At 43.2% G+C, this 27,905-nt stretch overlaps 2 long non-coding RNA genes across 2 annotated transcripts; one reads left to right on the top strand and one right to left on the bottom strand.

Moving 5' to 3' along the window:
• Positions 1 to 63: 63 nt before the first annotated feature.
• LOC137152119 (uncharacterized) lies at positions 64 to 23,645 on the bottom strand. Its single transcript, XR_010919431.1, has 3 exons — positions 23,580 to 23,645; positions 22,116 to 22,205; positions 64 to 744 (listed from the first exon to the last, which is right to left on the bottom strand). It is a non-coding gene; the product is annotated as an uncharacterized lncRNA (long non-coding RNA).
• On the top strand, positions 10,463 to 13,598 carry LOC137152219 (uncharacterized). Its single transcript, XR_010919488.1, has 3 exons — positions 10,463 to 10,594; positions 12,085 to 12,171; positions 13,560 to 13,598. It is a non-coding gene; the product is annotated as an uncharacterized lncRNA (long non-coding RNA).
• Positions 23,646 to 27,905: the final 4,260 nt, after the last annotated feature.

Here is a 27,905-nt window from a genome sequence, read left to right as displayed (position 1 = left end):
GATAACAAATAAAATGCAGTCATTTTGGAATTAAGACTTGAGAAGTGCTGTCCATTTTTCAGGAAGAATTTTAATTTCAGTCATTTTAATATTATTCAGAATTTACCTTTACTGTACAAGCACAGAGTATTAAGTCTCTTAAACTATTTTCATTCAAGTATCCTTACTTATACATAATGTTCTACCAATTTCACAGCTGTAAAAAATGTGTCGCAGACCCGTGAAATCTGATCTCACTTATGCTGCTGGGAGCACCCCAGCCAGAGGCCCTTAGCTGCTAGTCCCAGCTGGGCTGGGGTGCTCTCACAAGCAGCACAGGGGAGATCAGACTCACCTCCCTGCCACCCCTCTACAACAGGTTTGTGACCTCCACACAACCCCATTTTGGGTCCGGACCCCCACAGTTACAATACTGTGAAACTTCAGATAAAAACATCTGAAATTGTGAAACTGACCAATTTTCAAATCCGATGGCTATGAAATTGAATAGAATAGACTGAATTTGGTAGGGCCCTATTTATACAATTGGACCCATTTAAATTAATGGAACTACTTGTGTAAGCTACTGTTCAGTGTGTGATGTGAGCCAAGAAGAGCAGGATGAAGAGAAAAACTAGAAGTTTTTTCCACCATTCCAATTTCATCATACAGTTCTGCTCCCACAAGGCCTCTTTCTTCTCCTATTGTCCAGAGTGTCTCCGGATAACCAAGTATATAATATCGAATATTGGAGCAGGTACAAACCTAAGGAGACAGTGAAGAATAGATCCTAATGTTTGAAGAAATAATACATTTAGTTTAAATAAACATCTGCAAAATATTTTTAAATATTGGGATGTGGGTTGGTAACACATAGCATGAAAGAACAGCAACTTGGTACAATGTTAAAAACCCATCCTAACTGCCAAAAGCTTTTTCTTATGCTTTGGTGATTGTGATGGAAGTAGAGTAGAGATGTAATAATATTATGAATCCTGTTGGAGCTGCTAGATAATCTAAGAATGATGAGTTGTAACAATGCCATGAACACTCTGATCTAGTTAAGTGAGGGGCAATTATTGTATATTGGGCTAGAAGACTTTCTTTTATGAATGGGTTGATCTAGCTTAATAAGGGGCTGTGGGAAGAACCAACAGGAAGGCAACACAATGGCTCCCCAGATAAGCAACCTCCAGCCAAACACTTGGAGAGGGGGTACATTACAAGACAATGGCATGCTTCCAGGCCCTAGGCTGCTGTGACACAACTCTTTTGTTAAGATGGGAACTAGAGATCAAAAGGACATTAAACAGTTAAAGCACACTTCTCAGGAGAAGAAGTGCAATCAGTAAGCAGTGAACTCTGACAGTGAACCAAACAGACTCTGGAGAGGTCAGAAGGAGGGGGGCCTTAGGGAAAATCAGGGGGGTATATAGGCTGGTTTATTGTTTTTAAAATGTTTTCTCTTAAAAGCTTGTGTTCCAATAAATAATAGTTTGCTTGAAGAAGGCTGTTTTGTCTCTAATTACCATTGTCATTGCTCCCAGAGGGAAAAAGCTGCAAGGTCTGAGCCCTATGTGAACATAAGTACGTTGATGGGAGATACTATGTAGCTTGCATATCTCCCGTCGACTGCCGCCGCCAGTGTAGACCAGCCCTAAGTCAGACCTGCTGAGGTAATCATGGTTAGTCTGCAGACCTGAGTCTGGTCTGAGAGTGGGAGAATAGCAGGATTCCACCCCAGTGAGAGGTGATGGCTTGAGGCCTAAGACTAGGGAGCATAAAATGAGACCCGGAGGGGTCAGAGGTGCAGTTCACCCAGTCACTATGACAGTGAATTCCTGCCTAGACTATCAAATGCCTCCTCTTCGGCTTACCTTCACATCTCCAGCTACCTAAAATCCTGCCACCAAATTCATCTTTCTCTCCTGCCACTGTGACCACATCATTTTCTCACTACCTTTGCCTATCATTCCACACTGAATTCAAACTCCTCATGTCCTTCCTTTCTCTTTACACACCCCTTCATCTTGTTTCTGCATCTTGTTTCTGCCTGCATCTTGTTTCTACTCGTACTACTCCCAGCGCCTGCCTGCATCTTGTTTCTACTCGTACTACTCCCAGCGCCTTTACATCCTTCTTGCAGAAATGCTGCTGCTCATTCCTCCCGTGCCTGAAATATTATCCCTTATCCTGTACATCCTTAGCCTCCCCTCCTTCCGGCACACTTCTTTGCACTGTCTCTCCAATCCAGAGCCATCCTTCCATGACAATGTAGGAAAATTCAAATTAATTTTAAAAAGGAGGAAAGGGAAACTACCATAATTTGTACTCCACAAAACAAGAACCCTCATAATTTTATTTTATGTAAGTCTCCCTCCTTCTTCTTTGATGGAATCTCTCACTTCATCTTTTTATGCCATGTCTGGCTTAGACTGCACGCTGTTGAAGGCAGGGCTCAGTTTTGGCTGCACTGCACTCTGTGTAGAACCAGCGGATGGGACAGCAAAGGTGGCATTACACTACATTTATGATTCCCTAATCCTGGGGTCTACTGTAAGCCCCGCAGTTCTGATCAGGTTTACAATTATTCTGATGGTTGGGATCACAGGAGCATATATACAGGCTCCAGCCACATCCTCTTTTTTCTCAGCTACAGCCCATCTGCTGGGAGCTCAGGAGGGAACGTGGCATAGAGCTGATATGCTAGCTCTGCTACCACCAAAGGAAATCTTCAGGAGGCTGTTTTAAAGGGCTTTACAGAGCAGCACAAAGGGGCTGTACCCGCGCTGAGAGTATGTAGCGAACTACACACATACACCACTATATAGAAGTGCACAATAATATAGAAGCAAAGAAAGTAACAAAATACTTGACCAAGATGCATTTTGATTTACTCCATTCCTGTAAATGGCCAAGGTATTGCCCTGCCTGTAATCTTGCTAACTGTGTGCTAGAGTTGCAGCTAGCAAGGGACGTGAAGGGTAACAAGAAGGGTTTCTATAGGTATGTTAGCAACAAGAAGGTGGTCAGGGAAAGTGTGGGCCCCATACTGAATGGGGGAGGCAACCTAGTGACACATGATGTGGAAAAAGCTGAAGTACTGAAATGCTTTTTTTGCCTCTATCTTCACAGACAAGGTCCCAGACTACTGCACTAGGCAGCACAGAATGGGGAACAGGTGAGCAACCCTCAGTGCTGAAAGAACAGGTTCAGGACTATTTAGAAAGGCTGGACATGCACAAGTCCATGGGGCTGGATGCAGTGCATCCGAGGGTGCTGAGGGAGTTAACTGATGTCATTTCAGAGTCATTGGCCATTATCTTTGAAAACTTGTGGTGATTGGGGGAGGTCCTGGACGATTGGAAAAAGGCAAATATAGTGCCCATTTTAAAAAAGGGAAGGAGGAGGATCCAGGGAACTACAGACCACTCAGCCTCACCTCAGTCCCTGGAAAAATCATGGAGTAGGTCCTCAAGGAATCCATTTTGAGGCATTTGGAAGAGAGGAAGGTGATCAGGAACAGTCTGCATGGATTCACCAAGGGCAAGTCATGCCTGACCAACCTGATTGCTTTCTATGATGAGGTGACTGGCTCTGTGGATGTGGGGAAAGTGGTGGACGTGATATACCTTGACTTTAGCAAAGCTTTTGATAGTCTCCCACAGTATTATTATCAGCAAGTTAAAGAAGTATGGGTTGGATGAATGGACTATAAGGTGGATAGAGAACTGGCTAAATCATTGGGCTCAACGGGTAGTGTTCAATGGCTCCATGTCTAGCTGGCAGCCGGTCACAAGCGGAGTGCCCCAGGGGTTGGTCCTGCGGCTGGTTTTGTTCAACATCTTCACTAATGATCTGGAGGATGGGGTGGATTGCACCTTCAGCAAGTTTGCAGATGACACTAAGCTGGTAGGAGTAGTAGATACGCTGGAGGTTAGGGATAGAGACCTAGACAAATTGGAGGATTGAGCCCCAAAAAATCTGATAATCTGAAGAAGTTCAACAAAGACAAGTGCAGAGTCCTGCACTTCGGATGGAAAAATCCCATGCACAGCGACAGACTGGGGATTGACTGGCTAGGCAATAGTTCTGCAGAAAAGGACCTGGGGGTTACAGTGGACAAGAAGCTGGATATGAGACAACAGTGTGCCCTTATTGCCAAGAAGTCTAATTGGCCAGCAGATCAAGGGACGTGATTATTCCCCTCTATTCAGCACTGGTGAGGCCGCATTTGGAGTATTGTGTCCAGTTTTGGGCCCCCCACGACAAAAAGGATGTGGACAAGTTGAAGAGAGTCCAGCGGAGGGCAACAAAAATGATTAGGGGGCTGGAGCACATGACTTATGAGGAGAGGCTGAGGGAACTAGGCTTGTTTAGTCTGCAGAAGCAAAGAATGAAGAGGGATTTGATAGCAGCCTTTAATTACCTGAAAGGGGGTTCCAGGGAGGATGGAACTAGGCTGTTCTCAGTGGTAGTAGATTACAGAACTAGGAGCAATGGTCTCAAGTTGCAGTGGGGCAGGTCTAGGTTGGATATTAGGAAACACTTTTTCACTAGGACGGTGGTGAAGCATTGGAATGGGTTACCTAGGGAGGTGGTGGAATCTCCATCCTTACAGGTTTTTAAGGTGCGGCTTGACAAAGCCCTGGCTGGGATGATTTATTTGGGGTTGGTCCTGCTTTGAGCAGGGGGTTGGACTAGATGACCTCCTGAGGTCCTTTGCAACCCTAATCTTCTATGATTCTATTATTCTATGTTCAGTAGCAGGTAGGCTTGTTTGCTCAATCAAGACTCAAGTACATCAGACATCTTTGTCATCAGACAAACTATCAGTTCAAATTTTATATATAAACAGTAAAAACAAAAAGGCACAAAACTCAGGATGCTTAAAATGACTGCAGCACAACAGCTTTATTATTGGGATCCTAAAGCAAATGCCCCACCAATCCCTTCGCATTCAATACACTTGAAATGTTTTAATCTTTTTTCAGTGAGGATTGGTCACCAAAAATTAGCAAGCTCTCCTTGTCAAAGTGCCCTGTCCATTTTCACATTATTTTTGTCATGCTGCTCCATGGACATCACGGGCAGGAAAGAAACGTAACTGCATACCTGAGTGGCAGCAGGGAGGGATGCCTGATTCAGGCAGACTCATACTGGAAGATTGATGTTTCCAAAGAAAAAAGATAATCTACATTTCTTTTGTAGGTAAGGAAAACACATATGTAAATTCTAGGAATCCACTCTGGAAATAATTTGAACTTTTTTTTTTGTGAGGAAAAAGTCAGTTTCAGGTTCAAGGCTTTTATTTATTTATAATTCTAAATTACTAAAATCTTAGCAGCAGACATGATTAATAAGGTCAGCCAGGTTTTGGAAGAGATCACCTGGTGAAGTCATGATGTCATCATCATTAGTGGTGTTCAAGATAAAGCTAGATAAATAGAGAGTGGACTTAGTTTAGTATTTTATCCTGCTTGATACCAGGGATTACACTTGATGATCCTAGAAGTTATTTCCCACCATATTATCTACATTCAGTTTTACAGTCTAAGAATATTCTAATGGTTGGCAAAGGACTCACTGAATGAACACATACATAGGAAATGAGCTATGCTAGATAGGGTTCATTGATTTATACAATGTGCCAAATTCACTTCTGGTGTAGTAAACTCCATAGATTTCAGTGGAAACAGAGGAGGGTGGAATGCTGCTTCATCTTACATCCTAATCAGTACAGTTAAACTACTTCCCCATTAAGAAATTGATGGTAGTGTCCCAGAGATTTATATGGGAATTGCATTGGCTTACATCAGGGGCGAATTTGACCCTAGGTACTTAAATGGCTCTTTTGAAAATGTATTTTCTATTCTTTGCATGCCCAGTTGCCCCTTACTGCACAGTATGAGCTCAATACTACCCTGTATTGGGGGAGGAATGAAGGGGGTGTATCAGAACCTATTTCCCCTGCACCAACAGCTGGGCAAGATACCTCCTAAACACACAAGAGTTGATGAGCAAACCAAACATATCACATCCCCAAATGGCTAACAAGTTGGGGGTATTCTTCTCCCAAGACAGCTAGAGCCTGAGATACCATCAGCAATAAGAGCTAGATGGCAGAGAGACATATTGTTGGTGCTTAGAGCGGCAACAAAATGAACCCCACCATAAGGTGCTTCTGCCCACATTGTGGATTACTCTGCTAAGCAGGATCCCTGTAATAAGAGGATGCATTGAGCAGCATCTCTGCTTTCCATTGCTGCATCAGCCAGGGCAGGATGTATCCTTTAAAATGCATTCTTTGGATTTTTAGTCCTTTGAGTCATACCAGGGACAGGATTATATGTGCTGTGAATACTTCAGTGTGCAGACATAGTCTCAGTAGCTCAGCTCAAAAATGCTGGAGCAAGAATAACAAAAGCATGCTGGACATGCTACACATTTCATAGTACAGAGAATTCACACACTCTAGGGCTGATTCCTGCCAGCTGTGAGGTATTGATGCATGATTAATTATGTATACCACTGCCACCTACAGTCATATGATAAAGCTACCCAGATATTACAGTTCTTTCTACCTGCTGAGTTAGTCAATCCTCTCCTTCGGCTCACCAAACACAGGGCACATTTACAGATTCAGATTCAATAATTTCCTTCATTGGCTCTCTGAAGTACCCATCAGGCTGTACTACCTCGAACAGAAGGAGCCTGTAAAATCAATGCCATAGGCCCAGTTACTCAAAGGTATTTGGGCACCTAAATTCCAAAGAGATTCGGGTGCCTAAATAACTTTGAGGAACTGGGCCATAGTCCTTTGAAGTTTACCAAGATGTATGCTGAGTTTCATATCCGGGAAGCTCACAAAGAATGCAGTAGAGTAAGAGGTTTGCCATTCCGCTAATACCAGCAAAGTAGGTTTATCACAAGACTTACCTTGATTTTTTCTATATCCGAAGACAATCTTTATTCCAAAAATATTGGGCCTGATCCTCAGCTGGTGTAAATTAGTATTTATTTCAATGAAGTTATGTTGATTTATACCAGCTGAGGATCTGGCCATATTTTCTGGCTTACAAAAAACCCGGGAATTGTAAGATTTGTGTCTCATAACCAGCCATCTGCAGGCTGACAAACAAAGCTTTGAATGATTTGATATAATTGCAGGTGTATGAAATAATATCAACAATCATGCCACTTGCACATATTGATATATGGACCAATCTTTGTAGAGAAGAATCTTGAATGGTTTCAAATTCTCATTCCAATGCAGCTACTGGCAGGGCCCCCACATGGTGGGGGGGAAAGGATACACTTTACTGGGGCCCAGAGGTCCTGGGGGGCCTGGCCCAGGCTGCAACCCCCATGGGTATGTGTGTGGGAGGGGGCCCATGTTACAAGTTTGTACTGGGCCCAAAAAAATTATGCTTGGACCCTGGCTATTGGATGCTCTGGCCTACATCTCTACTCATATTAATCTTTGGGTGAAATTCACTACCAAACAGAGAGCTAGCACAAGGGCTATGCATCATTTAAGTTCTACATACACCTTCAAAATATTGCTTAAGTGGAATGTAAACATCACATAGGTTTCGTGCTGGCTTTCTCTATAGGGTTGGATTTCACCCATAGTTGGTAAGATATTGCTTGCCTGCTTTGTAGGCCTCTTTAAAACTCAGGACTTCTCTCCTATGTGCTAATGTTCAGCATTTACAGAAGGTGTTAACTTTGAGTTGTTGGAAGAGAGCCCCCAGGGGCTGTGCTCCCTGGTAATAGAAAAGTCAGCTGTGCAAAGAACAAGGTAAAAATGTTTACAGGCCTGCTACTAGCTGACTCTTCACAGCTGTAAGGTTATGTGACACTCCAATGTAAGCAGCGGCTGCAACTATTTTAAAGGTCTTAAGGGTTTAAGGTACACCTTATTGTGACAAAGTATACCCAGAGAATTTCAGGCATGACCCTTCTTTTCCCATTTTGCTGTTTTCAGAGTGAAGTTTGGAGACAGAGAATGTAGTCTGGAAGTCCAGTTGAATTCTTTACAATTTTTACCATGTGCAAGAGTGTCATCATTACTGATATTTTTGACCCTGGGGACTCCTTGAAGCACTTATGTAGTGTTTTGGAACACTTTCACAGCAGATGAAAAGTTCAGTCTCCCCTAGCACTGGAGTCTGTGTATGGTGGAACTAATGATGAGAAATGACAGTTAAATGGACAGAGCTGATTAAATAGGAAAAATAGGCCATAGACGTCAAGCTTCCTGCTTCAAGTAGAATCATCTTGTTACCAACTTTTCTCCCACTCCCCCTTACGTGCCTATACTGGCTTGTCAGCTGCTGTTGCCTTTTTGGCTGGTTCTGTCCCTAGTTCCACAGTCTGCTGCGCTCTTTTCATAGTGGAACTTCAAAATGAAACTTAATCTTAGCAAACTTCATTTTCTTCATTCACTTCATTCACAGCACAGGGAAAAAGCTAGTCTCAGTGTTCTTCCCCTGTGCTGAGAGCTTAGCCAAGTTTGCGCCAAGGCAAAGTGAAACTTAATAACAATGTGGCTTTCTCTAAATTAGAAGAATGGACTGGTTTAAAAAACTATATCAATCTTAATGACAGAAGTTAAACTGATGTAAGCTTACCTGGGAGGAGTATTGATCAAAGAATATGGGGAATAAATACAAAGAACAGAAAGTCCTAATATATAAACACAATTATGACTTAATTGGCATCACAGAGACATGGTGGGATAAATTTCATGGCTGGAATATTGGTACCGAGAAGTATAGCAGGAATTCTGGCAGGGAAAAAAGGAGAAGGTATTATATTGTACATCAAGAATATATACACCTCCGGAAGGAGGTGAGAGGTAGGCTAGTTGAAAGCCTCTGAGTGAAGATAAAAGGGGAAAAAATAAGGGTGATGTCATGGTAGGGATCTACTAAAGACCACCAAATGAGGAGGAGGAAGTGTATGAGGCATTTCTAGAACAAACAACAGAAATATCCAAAACACAAGATGTGGTAGTAGTGGGGGACTTTAACTACTCAGACATCTGTTGGACAAGTAATACAGCAAAACACAAAATATCCAATGAGCTCTTGGAATGTGTTGGGGACAGCTTGTTTTCAGAAGGTGGGGGAATAAACTGGGGGGCAGACATTTTAGTCTTCATTATGACTAACAGGGAGGAATTAGGTGTGAATCTGAAGGTGAAAGGCAATTTGAATGAGAGTGACCGTGAAATGACAGATTTCATGATTCTAAGGAAAGGAAGGAGTGCGAGCAGCAGAATAAGGACAATGGACTTCAAAAAAACAGATTCTAACAGACACAGAGAACTGGCAGGTTAAGTTCCAGAGGACTGGAGAAGGGCAAATATAATACCTATTTTTAAAAAGGAGAGCAAAGAGGACCCAAGGAATTATAGACCAGTGAACCTAACATTAGTAAGGGTTTTCACACAGTCCCACATGACATTCTCATGAGCAAACTAGAGAAATGTGGCCTATATAAAATCACTATAAAGTCAGTGCATAACTGGTTGAAAGTTTGTACTCAATAAGTAGTTATCAGTTTTTTGCTATCAAATTGGGAAGATGTGTATAGGGGGTTCCCACAGGAGTCTGTCCTGGGTCCAGTACTATTCAATATTTTCATCATGATTTGGAAAATGAAGTGAAGAGTATGCTTATAAAATCTGAGGATGACACCGAGCTGGGAAGAGTTGAAAGCACTTTAGAGATAGGATCAGAATTCAAATCCACCTTGACAAGTTGGTCTGAAATCAACAAGATAAAATTCAATAAAGACAAATGCAAATTCCTATACATAGGAAGGAAAAATCAAATGCACAACTACAAAATGGGGAATAACCGGCTAGGCACTAGTACTACTGAAAAGGATCTCGTGGCTATAGTGGATCACAAATTGAATAATAGCCAACAGTGTGATGCAGCTGCAAAAAAGGCTAATGTCATTTTGGGATGTATTAACAGGAGTCTCATGTGTCAGATACAGGAGGTAACGGCCTCACTCAACTTGGCAGTGGTGAGGAATCAGTTGGTATGCTGTGTCCAGTTCTGGGTGCCACGCTTTAGGAAAGATGTTAGACCTGAAAGCAGTTTTCAGCCCAACCGAAACCCACAATAATTAACAGGCATGCATAACAAAACCTCAAGGACAATGGCTAGTCTGCCTTTCTATGAGAACAGCACATTTCATACACCCCCGCTCCACTGCCCTTGTGTTGTACCCTCTTATCTGTAAAGATTCCACCCATTCTCTCCCCCCCCACAAGGATAGTTAGAGATCCTGTTCTGTCTCTGTCTTTATCACCCCTGTTGTTACTGAGAAGAACAAGGTCTGTATTTGTAAGTAAATAGATAAAAGAAATATAAATGAATTGTTTAAGTGAGAAAAAAAAATGTATGTAAGTGATCTTTGTAACACCATAAAGTTGAAGCTGATTTTTCAGACTTCCCGATATCGTAAAGAAACCACTTCAGTCCCGTCTGTGCTGCCTGATTCTCGAGAAAAAATCCTTCATGCTTTACAATTTGGCAGAGTGAGCAGGGTGCAACTGGGATCCTTGGAGTGTTTCCCACAACCAAGGACAGAGGTGAGTACATTTTATACTTACCACCTGTGGAGCACACCTTGGTCTGGGACTCCCTGAGATACCCCTTTGCACCCCCCCCCCTTTTTTTTTTTTTTTTAATTATAAAACGAACCATGCATAAAGCACACAGACAAGAGGACTGAACAGGGATTGTGTTTTGGGGTTGTAGTTCTAGCCACGTTTTTGGGGTGCAGGGATCACTTCGGCGAAGGCTGCACTGCCAAGTACTGGGCACCAGAGTGTGCTTTAGTAGTGCTGAGTACAAGGGTGTTGTAAGGAGCGGAAGAATATTGTAACGCGAGGGTAGCATAGCGACAAGGCTAGGGCTGAGTTAGCATAAGTAATAATGGCTAGACCTAAGTTGGCATAAGTAACAATAGCTAGGCCCAAAATGACCCAGACATAACCTTGGGATGAAAGCAGAAGTAGGCTGACTGCAGAAGCAGTTTAAGCCAGCTAAGAGCTAGCTACAGCAGTAAACAAGTGACTGCAGCTTATAACTGCCAATAGAAAAAAGAATAACAAGTGTTAAGGCCCAATCCCAAGGGGATTGAAATGTAGCCAATAAGTTTATTGCTAGGATTGGGGGAGGGGGTATTTTAGGACCACCCAGGTGCACCCTGCCCTGAGATTCTCTGTGGATCCGTTGAGGCACTAGCGGATGCCTCGGGTGGGCCGGTTTCCTGGTTGCAACTCGCTTCATAGGGCAAAAAATGGGTCTCCCTGCCCTCGTACTGGTAAGCGCCTGGATCCCTAAATTGTACTCCTAACAGCTTAGCAGCAGCCCAAAATCTGTAATTTAAGTGCTGCGTGAATAAACTGCTGTTTGGGCACTTCCTGTCTGCCTGTCTCTTCACCAATGAGAACTAAAAATATGAACTCCCCACCTCGGTGGAGCACAGGTGTGCTTGGCTGATTCCCCTGAAACTTCGTTTAAGTGGGTTTTAGGAAGCTGGGTGACAATGTAGTACAAATTGCCCCAGGGTGCTTCAATGATGCCCTCAACGGGAGGAAAAATCATTGAATTTCTAAAAGAAAAACATGCAAAGGTTCAGAAATCTATGGTAAAAGATGGCTGGACGGTATAAGTGTGGAAGACAGTTTGTTATGGTGGTCTGGTCAGACAAAAGGAAAGCTAGAGAAAGGAGTTGTAATACTTTACAGTGAATATGCAAGAAAGGTAAAGGAGTTAGAGGAACTTCAAGAGGCTTTCACATCAATGCAAAGCCAAAAGGCAGATCTGAACCATAAATTAAATAAACTCCAAATGGAGAATAGTACTTTAAAGGTTGAAATGAAAGAATGTAACTCCTCTGCACATCATATTACTGCTATCATGCAACAGGAGGATCAAAACGATTTTGGTTCAGATAATGATAATGGAAATAACCAAAGATAAATTAATTGAAAACAAATACAAAAATGGAAGCTGGCACACAGGGAGGGAACTCAGGATAATTGGTCTCTTCCTCTTTCTCCATTTAACTCAGAACCTGATGCCAGCACTCCCCTGGTTCTGTTCCAAGTAACCACACAATGGACAGGACAGGGAGATAACAGAACAGCTCAGCATATTTGTAAGTATACTCCTCTCAGTACTGGAGAAATGAAGGGCTTATTAAAGGCTCTCCCGGATCTAAAGCCCAAAACCCTAGTCAGGGACAGGACCGCGGCCAATTGAATCCCCGCAGTACTCTGCCTTTTCAGTCTGGTCCTGGCCCTGCTCCTACCCCTCCCCACCCCCACTTTGCCATGTTTTATCTGTGGGGGGACTGGACATTGGGCAGCTGGATGCCCAATCCGGACAGCCCTGGGTAACCAACCCCAGCCGGCAGCTCAGCCCACTGCCAACCCCTGTGCACACCTGAGCAGGGGAGAAATGACTAGACTTTTGAACTCCATGATCCGCTAGGATTCAGTGGCCCCCTTATCTGTCAGTGCCATGGAGGTGAATATAAACCTCTCGAGACCACATTTGCAAGCATGGATAAGGGGCCGGCCATGCACAATTCTTGTGGACACGGGAGCGTCCGTTTCCCTTACTGGCCTCCCTCTCCCCATTACTAAACAATACATTACTATTTCAGGGGTAGGAGGCACACGTATCACTGCCCACAGGAACCACCCCAGAGCAACAAGGGAAAAAAAAGATCAAGAAAACATGTTGTGAGCCCAGAGGGGCATTGTGGCAGGACCAAGGAGAGGAGTAAGTGCAGGCCCTGTGGATTCAGATCCCTGGGACTGTACTTAGAATAATAACATCTGGACTAATAAAAATGTTGTTTTGGAAAATAAAAAATGATTAAAAGAAAGAGTGAGAAATTAACAGATGAAAGTTGTAGAAAATGTTATAAAAAATAATTCTTGGTTTCTTTGCAGCCATTCTGAAGGAAAAATGGGCCCTTTTCCCAAAGGAATGGTCTGTAAATAATCCTGACTAAAAATAATTTGAATATGGATTATTTAGTTTAAATCACTAACTGGAAAAAGGAGGTTTCCACTGGAACTTAACTGCCTCCAAATGTATAAAAGGGAATGTAATTTGTGTACAGCTGAGTGAAAATAATTAGAGCAGTGCAAGGAAAAAAAAAAGAATTTGTGTGTGCAAATATATTGTGTAAATCTGTATGGTTTTAAAGATCTAAACCAACACTCTTGGTTTGTAAAAACCCTGTTTTGTAGGTTTCAGATAAATTGGTTTGCTTAGCATTTAACCCTTTGGGTACGTCCATGTTTTATAAAGTTCAGCATCTTCTAAAGACCAAAATTGTGGCTGGCTGTGGGAAAGGCAGCCAGAACCAGAAGAATGGGGAAAGATTTTGGATCCTTTTTTTGGTGATAAAGTAGCACAAAGGAACTGCAAATAATGGACATATCTAGGCAATAAACTACTTGAAACCAAAAAGCTCAAAATTCAACCATCCAAGAAAGAAGTATTTTAAGCAATAATCTGCCACCCCCAAAGGGGGTAGAAAATGTTCTTTTTGTCTTTCAGAACGTCAAGAAAAGCGGGTGACAGCAAAACAGCTGAAGAACAACACCATGAATTTATTATTGCAACAAAGATTGTTTAGTGTTTTGTGCTGTTTGTCTTGTTACTAACATTGTGTGGTATACTATATTAAGCAGAAGAGAATCAATGAGCATTGTAAACAAATATATATATCAATGTGGACTTAGTCCAAATAGGGTTGGGAAACCTTAAAGCTATATGAAATATGTGGCAATAGTTAAACACTATGACATGAAATGTATTGGATTATATCTGGGAATATTAAGGTACTAGCCCACTTGTTAAGGCAAAAGAAAAGATCCTTGTCTGATACATATAAACCATATCGCTCTGCAGCAACAAGTCTCTTTCTTCTATTGCCACTGGTAAATTTGTGACTCTCACCTGGAATATCTCTAACTCTTTTCAAGAATTATCTTCCAGGTTTCCTTCCGTCTGAGAACAAATTATCTTGCGGCTTGGTGCCTGCTCATCTCTGCCCACCCACCCAGGTTACCGTTCTGGGAAACTATACCTGTATTTGTAGATACAGGCATGAAAATGGTATATCACTTGTTTTTGGGAAAATAATAAATCTAGAAGCAGGATGGACAGAACTTTCACCTTTGCTATGGGAACCTGGAATGGTGAGACAGTATTGCCAAGAACATTGTTCAAACCCAGTCAGACGCCTGGGATGTTCGGCTGTAAGATGCTATAACTTGACTACCTGTGGTTATATCCCCTTGTAGCCGGGAGGGGTGGTCCCCCTCTGAGGAGGACCCAGAGAGGGAGCCGGAGCCAGACCCACCCTGGCTGACAGAAGCCTGCCCCAGGGAAACACCTGACCGGAAGCCAGGGGCGGGACTAGGCCTTTAAAGGCCTCAGGGGCCCCACCTGACCGGAAGCAGGAGGGCGGAGCTAGGCCTTTAAGAATCAGGCCGGCGAGCTCACTTAGCAGGAGGCGGCTGAAGCGGAAGGATGTGTCTTCTCTGGAGCTCCTAGCCAAGGCCGGGCCAGGGAGCCGGGCCGAGAGGGAGTGGCCGGCCTTAAACCCAGACTGGGGCTCGACCGAGGCCTCCCCCAGGTACCCTACGGCCTGGGAGTTGGAGGGACCGCCAGAGACCCCCTCGGCCTGGGAGCCGGAGGAAGGCCCATCGGGGCTCCCAGCGGACTACGAGCCGGAGGAGAACCCCCCGGAGACACCCGGGGCCTGGGAGACAGAACCAGACCTGCCAGAGCAGTGCCGAGCCTGGGACCCCGAGGACCTACCGGCCCTGCCCGAGGCCTGGGGACCGCAGGACCTGGAGGAGCTACCCTTCGAGGATGAGCCCATGGAGCTCCCTGAGCTGCCGCCCGTGGACGAGGAGGGCCTAGCAGGTCTACCGGACCTCAGCGACCCAGAGGAGGCAGGTACCGGGGGTTTCGGGGAAGATGAAGCCCAGGGATCGCCACAGGTTAGTGGCTGAGTCAGGGGCAACCTGGGTGGCGTGTTGCGGCCGGAGCCCCGCCGACCCAGTGGCAAACGCTGTTACCACTGCCAGGGCCCTGGGCTGGGACGCAGTGGAGACGGGCGGGCCTGCGTCCCCCTTCCCTATCCTCCGTGAGGAAGCCTTCCCCGCCGTGCCGTTCCAGAGAGCGGCTTGCTCACTTGCCAGCCCTGCTTGAGGGCCTGGCCAGAAACTGCTGCCTTGCCAGCCCTGCCTGAGGGCCTGGCTTCAGACTGTTTGCCTCGCCAGCCCTGCCTGAGGGTGTGACCTTAAGACTGCTTGCCTTGAAAAGGGCACAAGACTGCTCCCGGTGGGAGGTAGCCGGGAGGGGTGGTCCCCCTCTGAGGAGGACCCAGAGAGGGGAAAACCCGGACGCTGCTCCCCGGTTCCAGGGACACGTCCAAACCCCTCTACCACCTGCCCTGTGCTCCACTCCACCCCTCCTGATGGTATTATTCATTTGGGATCTAAGAAGACAATTCTACATGATGTAATTATGGTTTCTGTTGAGGTTAAATATGATTTGTCTAAGTTTGCTGTACCATTACAAAATGTATGTTTTGACCACCCTAATTCTTTACAATGGCTACAAGAACAGTTAAAGTTACTAGTGTACCAATATACTGTCCGCACCCAGGCAGTAAAAAGACAAAAGCGAGGCATTCTAGGTGACATTGGGGGAATATCTGGAAACTCAGATTCCATGATAAACTCAGTTAATGCCAATGCAGATAGATCTTACAATGTCTGGGTTAAAAGCCAACTATCTAGGCCCTAAATTACACCCATGCTGGCTTATTATACTCTTTCACTGCTATTAATGCAGCCATGGATGGATTCTATATAGCAATTAAAAAGTCCTCCAATATCATTATCAATATGATTATATCCCAATCTGAGGAATGTGCTTGTGATATGTTAGCTCGTGACTTGTTCAATATGTTAAAAGAAGATATGTTAGATATATGCCTTGGTTTTCCCCCACTCCCACACACTCTCTTCCTCCGCCATTGCAAACTTGGCAAATATGTCCGCTCAGTTAATTGTTGCCTCCCCCCTACCTCCTGAAACCTCTTCCACCCCCTCTTTTGATTTTCTTTTTACATATCCTTTTGTTATCCCCACCCATATTTTTCCTTCCTCTTTTCATTTAAATCTATCATGTGTGGTCTAACAACACTGCCTATCGGATAGGACTTTCTGGCTTTGTTTCCCTCCCCCAGTGGCGGCATGCTCATAACAACTTTGGACTGTTGTACAGAAACTGCTGACTGTATTTGCTTTTGTTCTACCCTCCGACCTTTAAATACTTCTTCTTCTACAACTTCGGCCCACTGCAGTGTCCAGCCAGCTCCTCCATGTGTCTACAGATTACAGACTCCCTCACTCCAAATGACTTTTATTTGCCTGGCCGCATTTTCACTGGAATGACAACACTTCCTTGGTGGTATGGCAATCCCAAATAGCAAAGGAGCTGCTGGCTAAAGTGGTCCTTGCTGCTGCCTCTGGGTCTGCCACTGTTCATAAGAACACTGATCAAGGCCATGTAAAGGTCCAACTCTCCACCCAGATTGTAACCTGCTTGGAAGATTCAACTTCTGGCCCATCATACAACCTTATCACCTGGTGGACTATCCTGCATATAGCTGCGGCTGCTGTTTCTCTTTTTGTCCTGTTTTCATCTGTGTGTATGTGCTGTTACTTTAAGCACATAATTAATAACTTCACTATGCTTTTTACTCTTGCCTCCACCCCCTGTTTTCCTCCCCCCTCCAAAACACCTCCCACCTATAATCCTAAAGTAGATCACAAATATCAGAGTATTTAAGTGTTGACTATATCTTACTTATAGGTTCGATTTGTCAAACAGGAGGGAACTGTTAGACCTGAAAGCAGTTTTCAGCCCAACGGAAACCCACAATAATTAACAGGCATGCATAACAAAACCTCAAGGACAATGGCTAGTCTGCCTTTCCATGAGAACAGCACATTTCATACACCCCCGCTCCACTGCCCTTGTGTTGTACCCTCTTATCTGTAAAGATTCCACCCATTCTCTTCCCCCCCCCCCCCCCCCAAGGATAGTTAGAGATCCTGTTCTGTCTCTGTCTTTATCACCCCTGTTGTTACTGAGAAGAACAAGGTCTGTATTTGTAAGTAAATAGATAAAAGAAATATAAATGAATTGTTTAAGTGAGAAAAAAAAACGTATGTAAGTGATCTTTGTAACACCATAAAGTTGAAGCTGATTTTTCAGACTTCCCGATATCATAAATAAACCACTTCATCCCCATCTGTGCTGCCTAATCCTTGAGAAAAATTCTTGCTTTACAATGTGGACAAACTGGAGATAGTCCAGAGGAGAGTAACACAGATGATACAAGATTTAGAGTATGTCTTCACACAGATTGATTTATCCGGATCGATTGAGTGGAAGTGAAGACGCGCTCAATCGATCCAGAAGTCGATTTAGTAAAACCACCTCCACAAAAAGCATAGTGCTGTGTCGACGGGTACTCATTTCCTGTCTGTGGAGTGTAGTGGAAATGGCGCGCGGGAGAGGATTTAGAAAGTTGACATAAGTTATGCAAGCCACTCTACGTAGCTTGTGTAATTCCTGTCGACTGCCACCGAATTGCCCGTTAAGTATAGACCAGGCCATAGACAACCTGACCTATGATGAAGAGTTAAAAAAATCTGGGCAAGTTTAGTCCAAGGTTGCTGTAGTGTATTTTGTGTCTTGCTTTATGTATTTTGTGTCTTGCCTAGGTTGCCATAGCAACAGAGCTTAGCTTTATTGCCATAGCAATAAAGTTAGACTATTAGGGGATAGCTCAGCCTGTCCAGGATGCTTTTAGTGTTAGTTCAATAAATACTTTTCATGGCTTCATATCTCTCTGTGTTCCATGCTGATTTCTCTCTGAATACAAGTACTTTCCAAGGATTTAACATAACAAAAGTGGCAACGGAGGATGGGATCCACCTGTGCTGTACCGGCGAAGAAGTAAAATTCAGTGTAAGAAGAAAACCTTTTTTGCTGTTTTGGTGGCTGGGCTGTTTACACTGACATTTCAAACTAAAACAGGCTCTGCTTTGTTCTGACAGAAGTGAATCAGACAGACAGGGAAAAGCAGTGCTAGTGAATGGAAATCCCTAGCAATTGTGTGTGAATGACCCCAATACACATGAATAAAAGACACTAAAAGACAAGAAGGGGAGGGGGGAAAGGGGGGAACAGCAATAGCTACCCTTATGGGGCCCCGGGACCTTTTGATGAGACTATAGATGAATGGAACTCATATACGGAGCGTTTACAGCTTTTTGTTATTGCAAATGAAATTACAGATGCAAAGAAGGTGCTCATTTTCTTAAGTGTTGTAGGAGCTAAAACCTATACTTTATTGCACAGCTTAGTGCACCCTGATAAGCCAGAGACAAAATCTTACAGTGACATTGTGAAAATCCTGGAGGCACATTTTTCTCCAAAACCGCTGCTAATTGCAGAGAGATTTAGGTCCCGCAAAAGAAATCAAGAAGAAGGTGAAACAAATGTGCAATCTGTAGCTCTGAAGATGCTTGCTGAGCACTGTGAATTTAATGATGTGTTAAATGACACACTACGTGAAAGGTTAGTGTGTGGTCTGCACAATGAAGCAATACAGACAGAGGCCCAGCTCACCTGGCGGAAGGCCATTGAAATTGCAATCTCTATGTAGATGGCTGCAAAGGAAGCCCAACAGCTCAGTGCATTGACCAGAGTGCATAAGATGTCACAAGAACCTACCCACAAGACAGTGGGGAGCCAGGAATGTTACCGCTGTGGAAAGCCGGGTCACCATGCATCAGGATGCTGGTGTAAAGTCCTAGTGTGTCGACAACATGGCAAAAAAGGACACACTGAGCGTTCCTGCAAACAAAGAAAGAAGAGTCAAACAGAACAGGCAAACCGGAGAAAAAGAAGCCTGCTGTCTGGCGGACCATAAAGGAATATCTGCACGTGGAAGAGCAGACTCAGGATAATCAAAGTGACACCAGTCAGAAGAAGAAGTGCCACTCCATGTCTTGTCCATGGCAGTTGGCTCACATGAATTCTGGGTAACCCCGCTGCTAGAAGGTAAACCTGTTCACATGGAACTTGACACCAGCGCAGCAGTTTCGCTGGTCTCAGACACTGTGTATAAGGAGAAGCTAAAGCATCTCCCGCTTAAGCTGACAAAAATTGTTCTGAAGACGTACACTGGAGAAGCTGTTCCCATGTTGGGCACTACTGATGTTAAGGTGGAGCTCAATGGACAGACTGCTAAATTGCCACTGTTTGTAGTGGAAGGCAATTACCCAGCCTTAATGGGAAGGTCATGGCTTAGGAAGATCCAGCTGAACTGGGCAGAAGAGCAGAGGATGGCTAAAGAAGAAACAGGTCTGGCAGCTGTATTAAAGAAACACGCTGCTGTTTTTGGAGAGGATCTGGGAAGTATGAAGGGAATCACTGTGAAATTGAACATTAAGCCTGACATCCAACCAAAATGTCTGAAAGCCAGAACTGTGCCACATGCCATCAGGCCAAAGATTGAAGCAGATCTGGAGCACCTGATTAAAAATAGAGTATCAGTTACCCTCAGCCAATGGGCAACCCCAATCATTCCAATATTGAAGAAAGATGGCTCCATTCGGATTTGTGGGGATTTTAAGGTCACTGTTAACCCGATGTTGTGTGCAGAGCCGTACCCTCTTCCCTGCATTGATGACCTCTTCGCTAGTGTGGTTGGTGGCCAAAAGTTCAGCAAGATTGATCTGAATCAGGCATATTTACAGGTGCATGTTGATGAGAAGTCCCAAGAGCTCTTGACTATCATGACACATAAAGGGCTGTACCGATACTGTTGCTTTCCCTTCATAATAATGTCTTCTCCAGCTTTGTTCCAGAGGGCTAGGGACCAGATCTTGAGTTGCTTGCCAGGAGTCCAATGCTATCTTGATGACACCCTGGTCACTAGCAAAAATGAGGAGGATCACCTTAAGAACTTGGAGGTCTGCCCTACAAAGCCTGGAAGAGTATGGCCTACGAGTCCACAAAGACAAATGTGAATTCTTCCAGCCCTGTGTTGAATATTTGGGACATATCATAGATGCTACTAGCCTTCGTAAGGCTCCTGTAAAAGTCAAGGGTATTGTGGAAGCTCCACCTCCTCAAAAAGTAAGCCAACTTCGCTCTTTTTTAGGGCTATTGAACTATTATGGAAAGTTTATTCAACAATTAGCAACACTACTAAAAGCACTACATGAACTCCTTGGCCAGAACAAGCTCTGGAAGTGGACTGAAGCCTGCATATAACAAGGCTAAACACTCATTGCTAAATTCAGAGGTTTTGACACATTTTGATCCGTCCTTGATTCTACAGTTGGCCTGCGATGCCACCCCTTATGGAGTGGGAGCAGTCATTTCATACATTATGCCTTTAGGAGAGGAGAGACCCATTGCTTTTGCCTCACACAGCCTAAGCAAAGCAGAAACTAACTATGCCCAAATCAAATGTGAAGCACTGGGAATCATTTTCAGAATTCAGAAATTTCATCAGTACCTGTTTGGATGGAAGTTCACACTTCTCACCAACCATCGACCTCTAACATCAATTTTTGGACCACGCACAGGCATTCCACCATTGGCTGCTAGTTGTATGCAACAATGGGCATTGTTGCTTTCTGCACACACATGGGATCAAATATCAGAAATCCACGCTGCACTGAAACGCAGATGGTCTCTCAAGGCTGCCTTTACCAGTTAAATATCAAGATATTGGCCAGAAAGAAATCTTCTACTTTGAGCAGGTAGAGAACACACCCATCACTGCTACTCAAGTAAAGAAGGCAACTCGCGTTGACCCAGTACTGTCCCAAGTTATTGATCTAGTGATGCATGGAACATCTCTACAGGACTCTCAGGTCTCACCCGACCTTCTTCCCTACATGTCCAGGAGGATGGCATTATCAATCCATTCTGGTTGCTTGTTGTGGGGGATGCACATCATTATTCCACCACTACTGAGATCACAGATGTTAGAACAGCTACATTCAGATCACTGTGGAATAGTGTGCATGAAAGAAATTGCACAAAGCTACTTTTGGTGGCCAGGCCTGGACAGTACCATTGAAGAAAAGACAAGACCTTGTACTTCATGTCAGAGTGTGAGGAACGCGCCTCAGTTGGCACCCCTACACCCATGGGACTAGCCTGAAAACCTGTGGCAGCATATTAACGTTGATTTTGCTGGCCCATTTGAAGGAAGCATGTTCCTGGTTGTTGTAGACGCCAATTCTAAATGGCCAGAAGTCTCTGTAATGCTGTCCACTACTGCTGAAAGTACTACCCAGAAATTGTGTGAAATCTTTAGTCATTTTGGTCTGCTAGAACAACTTGTGAGCGACAACGGACCGAAGTTCACTTAATCACTTCAGCACCACCCATCCATCAATGAATTAGCTGAAAGGTTTGTGCAGACCAGAAACAAGCTTTAAGATCTGCCAGGGGACATTCGTCCATTCAAAAGCATCTGGACACCTACTTACTATCCTGTAGAAACACACCTCATGCTACGACCAAAGCGTCCCTGGCCTCTCTAATGGTGGGATGACAACTGCGTACTTGCTTTGATCTGCTGAAACACGCCAAAGCATAAGTTGTGCAACATCAGCAGCACAACCAAATCATCAGACGTGTGCACAGAGCAAAAGACCAAATCTTTAATCCTGGACAGCCTGTTCTAGCTTGGAACTATGCTTCTGGAGCTAAATGGGTCCCTGTTACAGTCATCGCCCAAACAGGACCTGTTTCCTACACTGTCCAGACTGCAGATGATCTCACCTGGTGGTAGCATGTAGATCAGTTGTTGCCAGGTCATACATGTCCCAAGGACACATCTCCAGTTGAACTGCCTGACCTCACCATTACTGGTGAGATATCATTGAGTCAAGAGTCACCCATTCCTGACTCCCCTTCTCCATCCACCTCTGCAGCCGATACGAGCAGATACAACATCCTCACCTGTTTGAGCTACGAGTCCTGAGTCCACTGTTAGACTCGCACCAATAACACCTTCCAGTGCAAGAACACCAGACGTCCGCCATAATCCACCTAGGGAGAGAAGTTCTCCTCAACATTTGGATCTTTAACCAGGGCAAATCCACATTACGGGGCAGAATAATCCCTAGGGTTTAGCCGGGAAATAAGGCAGTCTATCCTCATTCCCTAGTTTAGGAGTGTTCTGTTAAATAGGCATTTTCATTAAGTGGGGAGAACTATGTTGTGTATTTTGTGTCTTGCCTTATTGCTGTAGCAACAGAGCTTAGCTTAGCCATAGCAATAGAGTGAGACTACTAGGGGATAGCTCAGCTAGTCCTGGCTGGTTTTAGTATTAGTTCAATAAAGACTTTTCATGGGTCTGCATCTCTCTGTGCTCCGTGTTGATTTCTCTCTGAATACAAGTACTTTCCAAGGATTTAACATAACAGTTGCCAACCAGCCGTAAATTTATAGTCAGTAAAAAAATGTACAATTTTAACACTGTCTGTAAATCTGTAAATAAATGAAAATGTCTGTGAAATTGGGTTGAAATAAAAAATATATTTTTACATTGATTGTCTTTGTTCAGAATCACTTCTTGTATCATAAAACTACACTGACCATGACTTTATCAATTTCCTGTTTTCTATTATTTGCACACGCCCAAAGAACCCGATTGATCAATTAACTGCAGCTAAAACAATTGTGCAATTCCAAATTTCTGTATACAGAATATTGTGAATGACTACACACTTTTGTGACATTATTATATTGTTTATGATATTTTTAGTGATGTCAGTAAAAAGTTTACCGTGTCAATAAAAAAAATCATCTTAAGATCTCATGTCAGTAAAAACTAAAATGCAAGGTTGGCAAGTTTAGTCTTCAGAAAAAAGACTATGGTGGGCATCTGATAAGAGTCATCAACTATTTTAAAGGTTATTATAAAGAGAATGGTGATCAATTGTTCTCCATGTCCACGAGCATTTAAGGTGGGACAAAACATAATTGGCTTAATCTGCAGCAAGGGCGATTTAGGTTAGATATTAGGAAAAATCTTTCTAACTGTAAGGATAGTTAAGCACTGGACTAGGATTCCAAAAGAGGTTGTGGAATCCCCGTCATTGGATATCTTTAAGAACAGATTAGACAAACACTTGTTAGGGGTGGTCTAAGTTTATTTGGTCCTGTCTCAACGCAGGGAGCTGGACTATATGACCTCTTGAGGTACCTTCCAGTACAATAGTTCTGTGATTCTATGAAACTGATATGAACAAAGATTGAACCATCTTTACTATGTCTACAATAATGATTTAAATAGTTTTCAGTCAATTTAATTAAACCAGTTCACTTTTCTAGTGTAGAAAAGGCTTTATATATTGTGCCAAATTTATCTCTGGTGTAAATCCATTGACAAAAAAAAAAAAAAAAAGATTTGTTGCTTACTTTCAGATGGTATTTTCTTTTATTTAGTTAAGAGTGTAAGTTCCAGATGATGACAAAACTCACACCACCACTGGAGAAAGAGCCACAGGAAGAGAGTGAAGTTTGTCTATAAAGAAAGAAAATTAACTGTGGTAAAAAAAATCCCATTTTCTAGTGGTAAGACTAAAACCTCCAAGACCTTTGAATGTGGGAGAGAATGAAGTTCCATACTGGTTGCCCAGAATTACACTGGTCATTTTAATGGCTCTGTTGCATTACACGTTCATGTAAAGTGCTGTCTGCTAATAGTCTTTTTTCTAAACTCTGTTTGAGGCGTAACTGTCAGGCCATGTTCTCCCATACTCCCCATCAGTCTGGGCAGGGTTGAGGAGCAGCACCATAAAAATTAGCACAAGACTAGGGAATCCACAAAAGTAATGGCAGGGTTTCCTGTGGGATCCTGTGGAAACATGCCTTCCAAGCCCCTCCATACCAACAACATAATGCAGTAAGTTGGTTTGTCACATTGCCAGTGGCTGGCTGGTTGGTACCGGTGCTCTGTGACCACTCCAACGTAGCTCACATATGGTGACAGTTAACATTGCTCTGAGCAGCATACCAAATCCCTGATTTTTACATATGGGAAGGATGGGATAAGCCTGGTTTTTATGTGTAGGCCATATAAGAAGGGGAACATATTTCCCTGATACTTCCCTAACCTCCTTGGCAACTTCTTATTTTCCCCCACTATACAATCCAGTGGCTACATGTAATTTATACTGAGAAGATTGAGTAGGTTATGCAGATTGAGTGATGTCTGTTGTTTTTCTTCCCTCTGCACTACACAATGGGACTTGGAGCATAAAAACATTGATCACTGGATCCTATAGAGATTGCAGACATGTTGTTTCTTGTTCTGGAAGTGACTAATAATAAAACTGTCACTAGAAGTAGCAGGGATGCGTTGATCTGTAAGTAGAGGTTTCATTGTTGGTAGCAGTAGCTCCAAAGTTCAGAGAATCTACACTAGATGTATACAGTGGTAACTGATTACCATGATTAATTCACTACAGTCCAGAAAGAGCAACCAAATTCATCAGTGCAAAATGATTTTAAAGTCTGGGTATCATCATGCATTTACACCTTAGTTACCATGTGTTTAAAGTGTTAGTGAGCCCTGCTGTTAAGATCTATTGTATGGCCTGGGTTTATTTTGCATTCCACACTGCAGGTTTTGCCTTGACGAGAAATCACTTGTGCTTCCTGATATGGGCAATTGTCCCATTAGAGATTGCATTTACTGCAGCTCATCCTACTATAGTATACGCTCTTTCCTCAGTATTCACTCTCTTAGGCCCGGTCTACACTTACCTGGTGATTCGGCAGCAGTTGACGAGAGTTACGCAAGCTACACAGAGTAGATTGAGTAATTCCCGTCAACTGCTGTGCTTCCCTTCTGCACGGTGTCTTCACTGCACTGTGCCACTTGAGGGGGTGCTTTTACTGCATCGACTTCTGGATTGATTGAGTGGGTCTTCACTGACCGCTCAGTCGATCCAGATAGGTCGATCTGACGGCAGTAACTTTGCCGCTGTCAGTGTAGATGTACCCTCTGTTTGTGCTATATGAATGTGTAAACTGTGCAAGGGTGCTGAGCCTAGTGTATGCCTCTCTCTTACAGCTGAGATACTTCTCTGGATTATTTTATAGCTAATGTTTTTGGTCTGTCCTTTTAATTCCCTCACTGTTCATGGTGAAGTGCAGTTTAGGATAATCTGACTGTATCTATCACTGGCAAAATCACATGTAATTGCTGGCTGCCTGAATTTTATGTGAGATGCATTTAAAGTTGTTGCCAAGATTTTGTCTGGATTAATAGAACACGGACAGAAATCTAGCTACATGTTGCAGATATGACCATGACCTTTGGTAGCTCATGCAGCAATGCAATTATTGAGTTTTTGAATCCATTCCTTCATACTAAGCCTAGGCGTAGAAAGTAATAAATGTTCAGAAGAGTTTACATATAGGGGAACAATAGATCATGCATTGATTTGATTATGTGAGAAATAGGCCCAAATAGGAAGGCCTGTTGACTGTATTTAAGATTGGGGGTGAAATTTAGCCCAGTGCAGAAGGTCTCCATAGGGTTAAATAGCATGCAGAACCTTGTGTGGGCTTTCTGCATTGGGCTGAATTTCACACTAGGGCCAAGATTTTCAAAGGTGGGTCCCTAAAGTTAGAGTCCTAGGGGGGATTTTCGAGTGGCATTGAGGCAGCTGACTCACTTTGAAAGTCAGTGTGAGTTAAGCACCACAGTGCCATTTGTGCCTTTGAAAGTCTGTCTCCCCCTTAAGTCAATACTCAGGCACCTAAGTAAGTGACCTGATACTCAAAAGTGCGGCTCCACCTGACTTCATCCCTGGAATTAGAAGCATAATTTTTGGCATCCATTTCTGAAAGTCTTGGCCTAGCCTCTTAGGTTTATGATGCTTAGAGCAGCTGAAATGGGATCTGTATAAAAATATCTAACTGAGGAGAATTCAGGGGCTCCCTGCCTATAGCCTTCCTACTGTAAATTTCTTCTGTTTAGTTAAGCTTATAGGTGGAGGCAGCAATGAATTAATATGTATCTCTGTTATATAGAGTCTAATATCAATTCATTGTACTTTATCCCTCCCTATCCTAGAAGTAAGGCTAGCAACATGCTGAGATTTTAGTGGTTACTGTGATTGGTGAAGAGGTTCTATCTATGACTGTGCAAGTGAGCTGCTTTGTGATGTTATGACATTTAAACTGTCTCTGCTTCCCCTGTATAAGAAGATAATCACACTTATCCACCTTTCAAAAGTGCCTTAAAATCTTCATACTACATTACAATAAGTACTGAATTAATATTATTGTATTACATTATTATTAGTATTATTTAGTATTATTATTGTATTAAATTATTTTATTAAATTATTAAATTAACAATGACATGGGGACTTTGAAGTCAGTGCAGAAAAAAAAAGCAACCAGATTCTTACAAATGCCTTTGTGTTCTCAAAATATCTGCTGAAAGCACAGCACTCTTAGTATGCTATAAATTCGCAGCCCTGGCTGATAATATTTTCCCCAGTGTCTTAAAATATATTAAATTAATTATTGACTAGCCAGTCTGTGAAAGGGCTATTGAAGCACGACCAGCTTACCACAGCACTTTCCCTAACTAGTGGCTGCCCTAGAGAAGCTAGACATTTTTTTAAAAAAGAAATAAAAAAAAAAGAGTGCTCTCTATGACACAGTGAGACAGGTTTATTGAGAACTAGATTTTTTTTCTTTTTAAGAATGACCACTGGGTCAACAAACTAGAATTATAACAGAGGGGCTGTACAGTCTAGGAAAAATCTACACAAGACACACACAAATACATCACTTAGTTAAGCCTAAATACAAAAGCCTTAATATGAATTTTTATGTGGCATTTAAGGCATTGAGAGCGTTTACTATAACAGACTGTGACTGTTCATTTTTATTATTCAGTCAGTCACTGTGGGCTAGATTCTGGTTAACCCTTAAATGGGTGTGCAGTAGAGTTGAGGGATGAAGGGGAAGATGTTCATGTCCTAACACCTATATTCGGCCATCATTAGGACCAAGGAGAATCCCAGTCCCAGTGTTCAGGACAACTCTGGGACTTTCCCCCAAATTATTCCTTGAGGGGCAGAGAACACACACAAGGGAATGATGAGCAGGTGGACCCATGGTTCTGTTAATCCCCAATCCTGCTCCATTAGCCAGCCATGCAGGAGGAGGGTGGGGGAAGATGCTGAACTCCTTAAAGGGATGTAGTAATGTGTGTGCTCCCCTACTCAGCAAGGCATTTTTAAGAAAGAATGCCTCCTGCTACTTCCCTGCACTCCATGCTGAAGCTCTGACCCACATGCTCTGTGTAGGGCTGTGTCTAATAATTGGCATTATAGCCTTTTATATATGATCATTGCTGACTATCAACAAATGCTTACCGAAGCCTTCTATTATCACCATCACAGACTAACAACAAACTGTGGAGTCAGAAGCAATAGACTTTCCTCAAGGTATTTGGGAATGGTATAGAAGGAAACATTAATTTCCTCTTTTAGCGCCAGATCTATCTCCTTTGAGATAGAAGTCGTAAAGCTACCTTAAATTGTCAGCTGGGGATCCCCCAGTATGGGGGCATCCCAACATGGTGTAGACCACCAGCTGCAGAATGGTTCCTTGGGGTCTTTTACAGCTGGAAATAATTTATAGCTGTGAAGCTGTTCTACGTGTCATTCTAACCTCTGCTAGCTACTTTTGTCCCTCTCAGCTGCCCTAACCAGA

This window comes from Emydura macquarii, unplaced genomic scaffold, assembly GCF_026122565.2.
Source record: "Emydura macquarii macquarii isolate MOO-44397 ecotype Brisbane River unplaced genomic scaffold, CSIRO-AGI_Emac_v2 contig_1146, whole genome shotgun sequence".
In the NCBI taxonomy this organism is placed as follows: Eukaryota; Metazoa; Chordata; order Testudines; family Chelidae; genus Emydura; species Emydura macquarii.
The sequence above is the reverse complement of the archived record's forward strand: the minus strand, read 5'-3'. Positions and strand labels throughout refer to the sequence as shown.